General features: G+C 30.4%; 1 non-coding gene across 1 annotated transcript; it reads right to left on the reverse strand.

Moving 5' to 3' along the window:
• Window positions 1–8,193: 8,193 nt before the first annotated feature.
• Window positions 8,194–8,300, reverse strand: LOC140958153 (small nucleolar RNA R71). Its single transcript, XR_012171748.1, has one exon. It is a non-coding gene; the product is annotated as a small nucleolar RNA R71 (small nucleolar RNA).
• Between the last annotated feature and the right edge of the window lie 292 nt (window positions 8,301–8,592).

An 8,592-nucleotide genomic window follows, 5' to 3' on the forward strand; every position in this document is an offset into this window, starting at 1 on the left:
AATTTTATTTTCTATAAAAGGCTTAAGTCTTTGCCCATTAACTTTAAACAGGTCATTATTTTTAGGATTTTCAATATCAACAGCACCATGCGGATAAACAAATTTAACTATAAATGGTCCTGACCATCTCGATCTTAGTTTTCCTGGAAATAAATGCAAGCGAGAATTATAAAGTAAAACTTTTTGTCTAATTTCAAATGGCTTTCTCATAATATTTTTATCATGAAATGCTTTACTTTTATCTTTATAAATCTTTGAATTTTCATATGCATCGTTTCTTAATTCTTCAAGTTCATTTAATTGCAATTTTCTTAATTTAGATGCATCATCTAAATTGATATTAAATGCTTTAGTTGCCCAATAAGCTTTATGTTCAAGTTCAACCGGTAAATGACAATGCTTACCAAAAACTAACCTATATGGTGACATCCCTGATGATGTTTTAAATGAAGTTCTATATGCCCATAATGCATCAGTTAATCTTAACGACCAATCTTTTCGATTTGGATTAACTGTTTTTTCTAAAATTTATTTTATTTCTCTATTTGTAAGTTCAACTTGACCATTACTTTGAGGATGATATGGGGTAGAAACTTTATGTGTAATGCTATATTTTCTTAACAAAGATGAAAATGATTTATTTATAAAATGACTTCTCCCATCACTAATTATTGCTCTAGATATTCCAAATCGGCTAAAAATATTTTCTTTTAAAAATTTTATTACAACTTTATGATCATTAGTTCTACATGCAACTGCTTCAATCCATTTTGAAACATAATCAACAACGACTAAAATGTAGGTAAATCCAAAAGATAATGGAAATGGACATATAAAATCTATCCTCCAACGATCAAATATTTTAATAATTATGATTGGATTTAAAGACATCATGTTTCGTTTTGAAATTGATCTCATCTTCTGACAGTTTTCACAATATTTGTAAAATAAATGCGTATCTTTGAATAAAGACGGCCAATAAAATCCACATTGTAAGATTTTTATAGCTGTTTTATTGGATGAAAAATGACCTCCACATGCTTCAGAATGAAAAAAATTTTATAACATTACTTACTTCATTGTCGGGTATGCATGGTCGAAAAATTTGGTCAGGAAAATACTTAAACAAGTAAGGATCATCCCAATAAAATTTTTTAACTTCTATCAAGAATTTATTTTTATCCTTTGAATTCCAATGAGAAGGCATTTTATTTGTCACAAGAAAATTTACAATGTTAGCAAACCATGGCACAATAGTAACATAAAACAACTGATCATCTGGAAAATTTTTATTTTTTGGTTTTTCATTATGAGATGATTTAGTCATTATTCTAGATAAATGATCGACTACGACATTTTTTTTTCCTTTTTTATCTTTAATTATAATATCAAATTCTTGAAACAGTAAGATCCACCGTATTAGTCTTGGCTTAGCATCTTGTTTATGTGACAAATATTTTACGGCAGAATGATCTTTGTAAACAGTAGTAGTAGAAAAAATTAAATAACATCGAAACTTATCTAATGAAACTTATCTAATGCAAATACTAATGAAAGTAATTCTTTTTCAGTAGTTGAATAATTTATTTGAGCACTATTTAAGGTTCTACTAGCATAATAGATTGCATAAGGTTTTCCTTCTTTTCTTTGTACTAACACAGCTCCTATAGCATAATTACTTGCATCACACATTAATTCAAATGGTAAAGACCACTCTGGAAGTTGTAAAATAGGTGATGTAATTAAAAGATTAATTATTTTTTTAAAAGCATTTTCACATTTTTGAGTCTATTCAAATTGTGTATCTTTTGTTAAAAGATTTGAAATTGGTTTAGATATTATGCTGAAATTTTTTATAAACCTTCTATAAAATCCTGCATGACCCAAGAATGATCGAACTTCTTTGACCGTTTTTGGTGATGTTAAATTAGCAATAGCATCAACTTTGGCTTTATCAACTTCAATTCATTTTTCAGATATCACATGTCCTAAAACAATCCCAGATTTAACCATATAATGACATTTTTCTCAATTTAAAACAAGATTTTTTTCTTCACATTTTTTAATATTTCTTTTAAGTTTTTAAGACAATTTTCAAATGAGTTTTCAAAAACAGATATATCATCCATAAAAACTTCTACAAATTCTTCAATCATATTACTGAAAATACTTAACATGCATCTTTGAAAAGTAGCCGGAGCATTGCATAAACCAAATTGAATTCTTTTAAATGCAAAAGTTCCAAAAAGACAAGTGAAAGTAGTTTTTTCTTGATCTTCTAATGATATAGGTATTTGATAATACCCCGAATACCCATCAAGAAAACAGTAATAAGAATTACCTGCGATTTTTTCTAGAATTTGATCTAAAATTGGTAGTGACAAATGATCTTTTCTAGTTGCATCATTTAATTTTCTATAATCAATACACATACGCCAACTAGATGGAATTCTAGCTTGTAATAATTCTCCCTTTTCATTTTTTATAACAATGATACCTTATTTTTTTTGTACTACTTGTGTTGGACTTATCCATTTACTATGAGAGATTGGATAGATAATTCCAGCATCTAATAGTTTTAGTACTTCATTCTTAAGAACTTCCTCCATACGTGGATTTAACCTTCTTTGTGGTTGTTGATATGTTTTAGCATTTTCTTTCAAGTGAATTCTATGTGTGCAAATTAAAGAATTTATACCTTTTATATCTTTCAAAGTCCATCCAATTGTATTTTTATATTTTTTAAGTAATTTAATTAAATCTTCTTCTTGATTTTGTAGAAGAGTGGAAGAAATTACAACAGGAAATGTTTTATTTTCACCAAGAAATACATATTTCAATTCTAATGGTAAAACTTTTAATTCAAGTTTTGTATTATCATCTTCTTTAAAATTATTTTCAGACTCAAAACTTTCTATTAAAAAAACTTCAGATTGTTGATTTAAGTTTTCTTCTTGTATATTTTCTTCCACAATTGTTTCTATTTCATTATCATATTCATTTTCATTTATACTTGATTGAACACATTAAGTTCTAGAGTCATATTTCCAAAAGACAATTTCATTATTCTATTTCAACAATTAATTAAAGCATTTGAAGTTGCTAAAAATGGTCGTCTCAATATTACTGGAATTTCGTTATGTACTTCTATTGGTTGTGAATCCAAAACAATAAAATTTACAGGATATATAAATTTATCAATTTGAACCAACATATCTTCTACAATACCTCTAGGTATTTTGATTGATCTATCTATCCGCAAGTAAAAGAGTAACAGAAGTGGGTTTTAATTCTCCTAAATTAAGTTTTCCATAAACTGAATAAGGAAGTAAATTCACACTTGCTGCCAAATCTAACAAAGCTTTTTTAATTTTATTTTCTCCAATAATACATGAAATTGTTGGAAAACAAGGATCTTTATATTTTAAACTAGAATTGTTTTGAAGAATAGAACTTACTTGTTCAGCCAAGAATGCTTTCTTCTTCACATGCAATTTTCTCTTCACAGTACATAAGTCTTTTAAAAATTTTGCATAGGAAGGTACTTGTTTAATAGCGTTTAATAATGGAATATTTATCTTTACTTGTTTAAAAACTTCATAGATATCAGAATCACTTTTTTTTATGATTTTTTAATGCATGAGGAAATGGTGGAGGTTTATTTGACTCATGTACTATTCCAAATGATTTATCATTCACCATATTATTCTTATAAGTAAAGGTATCATCATTCTCAAAAGTATCAGGATTATCATCCTTACTCTTTGAATTTAAATGATCCTTGTTTTTATTACTATATGGATTATTAACTATTTTACCACTTACAAGGGTAATAATAGATTTTATTTGATCAATTTTATAATTATTTAATTCTTGATTTTTATTTTTAGGATTAGGTTCAGATTGAGATGGAAATTTTCTTTTTTCATGAATATTAAGTGCATATGCAAATTTTGCAAGAGTTTCTTTCAAATCACTCATAGATTGACTGTTTTGAATATTGATAGACTCTTGCTTTTGGATAAATGCATGAATTACATCTTCAAAATTTTTTCTTGGAGGTGTAACATATGGAATACAACCTTGATGATTTTGGTTATTTTGAAAATGTTGTTGTGAAGGTTGTGCATTATTATCATTCCTCCAACTAAAATTAGGATGATTTTTCTATCAAGGATTAAATGATTGTGAAAAAGGCTCTAGTATTTTTTTTTATGATTGTTAACATAATTTTCTTGTTCATGGAGACATTCTTTAAATGAAGGTAATGTTGGACAATCTTTTGTTGAATGATCATGTGTATCACAAATATGACAAATAATTTCTTGAATACTTTTTAATTGACCACTCTTTTTCATTTTAATGACTCAATTTTTCTTGCTAAAGACGCAAGTTTAGCTTGAATATCCATATCATCTTTAAGATTATAGATACCACCCCCATTTGTTGAATTATTGATTTTAGTTGTTGGTGGTTCTATTGTACCTATATTATCCAAATTTTGAGCATTTTCTGCTAATGAATCCAAATATTCCATAGCTTTATTTGGGTTTTTATCTTCAAAAGTTCCATTACACATGAATTCTATCATTTTCCTATCTTTAGGTATTAGACCTTCATAAAAGTGAGAAACTATTCTCTATGTTTCAAAACCATAATGTGGGCATGTATTAAGTAATTCTTTATATCTATCCCAACATTGATAAAATGTTTCTCCTTGTTTTTGAGAAAAAGTAGTAATTTGTCTTTTAAAATATTTTGTTCTATGGGAAGGGAAAATCTCTTTAAGAAATTGTTGTTGCATTTCTTCTCATGATCGTATTGAACTCGATCTAAAATTTTGTAGCCATTTTTTAGCTTTATTTTTTAAAGAAAAAGGGAAAAGATTAAATCGAACCATATCCATGCTACAATTTTGATCATTATAAGTGATACAAACTTTGTCAAATTCTCGTAGATGTAAATATGGATTTTCAGAATCTAAGTCATGAAAATTTGGTAAAAGTTGAATAATTTGAGGTTTAAAGTTGAAATTAGATGCATCAGGAGGAAAAACTAAACAAGATAGGGCACTAGTTCTAATATGGTTCATATGGTGCCTAAGTGTTCTTAATTGATGATGTTCTTGATTATTATTATTATTATTATTATTATTATGATCTTTATTATTTGAATTATCATCCATGTTTAAATTATTTTCAGATACTCGAATAAGCCTACCACTTTTTTTACTACTCCAAATACTCATACAAGATAAAACAACACAATAGTTATAAATAAAATATAAATAACAAATATAACTTAATTTATACCTCCCCCGCAACGGCGCCAAAAACTTGGTACTACTTAAATTATAATTCACCCAAGTGTAGGTTGTCTACAAGTAATATATTTCGTAAGTACGAGATCGATCCACAGAGAGGTTCTTTTAAGTTTAAATTTATTAATTTATAGATTACCAAATGCAAGAACGAAGTTTACAAATTATAAATTTTGTCAAGGTTCAAGGATTTATTCTTGGTTTATATAATATGGAAACCACCATAATTAATGGTTCCATGAAAAAGAAAATTAAATATTTAAACATATACATAATATAATATAGTTCTCCACTATAAAAAATATCGAATTAACCGATATTTTATATATGGTACCTATGATTATATATTTAACTGTATAAATATAAAATTGCATAAAATAAATGTTAAATTAAATCATTATATTTCACTTAGAACAATCGACAGAGCCACGCTATTGCCGAAATGAAATATATGATTCAATAAGTTAGTTGCGGTAAAGTAAAAGTTAGTTGCGGTAAATTAAAAGTTAGATGCGAAAAATAAAAGTTAGNTGAATCAAGCATTTGATATAAATTGATAACAACAAATATTTCATTTTTGTACCTACAATACAAAGAAGTTAGCTAAATAAAAATATAGAAAAAATATACAAAATATAAACAATCTTACTTCACCAAAAATTCATCATCTTCACCTTGACATAATAAATTTAGCTTGCCATGAGCTTACTTTTGATTCAAACTAAAATCCTCACTCATAGTTGGGAAAGAAAATATATTAAACTTAGAACTTTTATGCACGCAAACTATATTTTATAATCGGATATGATGATTCTCAAGCTAGCATAAGGGCTCTATTTATAGGTCATAAGTGCATTTTGTGCACTTAAATTACCCTTATAATTCAGTTAGATTGTTAGTTTTCTTGGGCAGAATTATGCGTTTTTGTTAGTTTTGGTGTGATTGCAGGAACCTAGGTAAGACGATACATGGGCATGAAAAGGAACGAAAAATGGCGCTTAGAAGAAGATTTTGAGCAAGTGCCCTTCTCTGAAGACAGCAAGACTCGCGCATATGCGCGAATCAGTGGCGCGCATATGCGCGCGAGAGTATTGAAGATGCAATGAAAACTAGAGAAGGGCGCGCATATGCGCCAGTCAGTGGCGCGTATATGCGCGCGGAAGAAAGGACATGAATAGAGGACTCCGCGCATATACGCGGAGCAAGGGCGTGCATGTGCGCGCGCCGAGGAGTGGATGCCCTGAAAGACAAAAAGGTGCGCGCATATGCGCGCGGCGCGATTTCTCAGAATTAAATAGGTTTCGGCGTGGGTTTTGAAGGGCATTCGGAAATTTTACAACACAGCCGACCTAACAGAGAAAAGAAGCAAAAAAGTGATATCCAACGGAGGACGAAACACGAAGAACAGAGATAGAAGACGTTGGATCTGGACACGGAGACGCGCGTTCATCTTTCGTCAACACGTTTTTAATTCGGTTCTTTACTTTTACGCTTTTAATGATCATAAACAGGTTTTGTATTGATTTAAATTCGAGTATGAACTAATTTTAATTTCTAGAGATTGACGTAGTCGGTGTCGATCCTATGTTATTGACGTTTTGAATTTTCAGTTAATTAATTCATCGTGTTTATTTGTGATTTCTTGTTGTTAATGCTTTTGAATTACTGTCCATAATTCGGTTGATTAAATAATTGAGATCTAACACTCGACAGAGAGGATTGAGATTAGGACAGGGGGAATCGCATCGTCAGATGTTTATAACGTGCAAAAGATGTATAAATTTGGTGAATCCATGAAAAGAACCTAGGTTACATTTATTACGTGTTACGTGATTTTGAATATATATATTAAAATCAGTAATAGGTACTACAGTTCTATTTATCACTTGAAAAAGGGAATAGGAAAATTGCAAGTTCTTGGTTAGTAAACATGATACAATTTAATTAATTGTTAGTCAATTTTAATTTAGCATAGGGGAGACTCGACGAAATCATATCTCTAGACTGCTTTACTCGCTGAATCTCGACTGTGTGCATAAGATTTACATAATTCATTGTTTTCTCTGAATATATTTTAAACTCACTATTTGATTTTCTAAATAAAGTTGAGTTATGTCAATTATGGTACTTAATATACAGTTTTAAATAATTACTCCTCGTGGGATCGATATCTGTACGTAAACTAGTACTAAAACTTGACACCGTACACTTGCGGTAGTGAAAATACACAACAAGTTTTTGGCGCCGTTGCCGGGGAGTAAACTATTTAATTGCATATTAATATCGTTACTAATTAGTCTTGACTTTAATTTAGATTTTATTTTATTTATTTATCTTGTTAATTTATAATCTTTTCTGTTTTGCAGTGCATGCGAAAATATCAAAATCCCGACTTGCTGATTTTTGATTCGGAAATCGAAAAAACTGCCAGGAGATTAAGGAAGGAAAGAAGAGAGGAGATTAAAGCAATGGCTGAAAACAGAGATAATCAGAATGAACTCCCGAGAGAGGTGCCAATCCGAGAACATTTCCGTCCTGTCATTAACGCTCACTACTCTGAAATAGCTCGCGGAACCATAGCTGCTAACAACTTCGAGCTAAATCCCGCACTCATTAACATGGTTCAACAGAACCAATTTGGAGGAGCAGTCACTGTAGATCCCCATCTTCACCTCAGAACTTTTCTAGACATCACGGACACGGTAAAAATTAACGGTGTTTCTGATGAAATTATTCAATTGCGCTTGTTTCCGTTTTCTCTTAGGGATCAAGCAAGGAGTTGGCTCCAATCTCTACCTTTGGGAAGTATTACTACATGGGCGGATTTGGTTACAAAATTCCTGTCAAAGTATTTTCCTCCTACCAAGTCTGCTTAGCTGAAAATAGAGATCACCAATTTCAGGCAGAGGGAACTCGAAGTGTTATATGAAGCTTGGGAGCGGTACAAAGAATTACTCAGGAAGTGTCCGAATCATGGATATGCAGATTGGGTACAAATCGAGTTATTTTACAATGGTTTGGATGGGCCAACTAGAGGGAACGTGGATGCAGCCGCCGGAGGTACTATTTTTTCTATAACACCTGATGAGGCTTATGAACTGCTTGAACAGATGAACATTAACAGTTATCAGTGGCCGAGTGAGAGATCTGGATCAAGGAAACCTGCTGGATTGTATGCCGTAGACCCGATCACATCACTTACTGCACAGGTTTTGGCACTGACAGCACAGATTGCAGCGATGAACAAGCCAGGCCAATCTACGTCTGATGTA

This window comes from Primulina huaijiensis, chromosome 14 (assembly GCF_012295235.1).
Source record: "Primulina huaijiensis isolate GDHJ02 chromosome 14, ASM1229523v2, whole genome shotgun sequence".
In the NCBI taxonomy this organism is placed as follows: domain Eukaryota; kingdom Viridiplantae; phylum Streptophyta; class Magnoliopsida; order Lamiales; family Gesneriaceae; genus Primulina; species Primulina huaijiensis.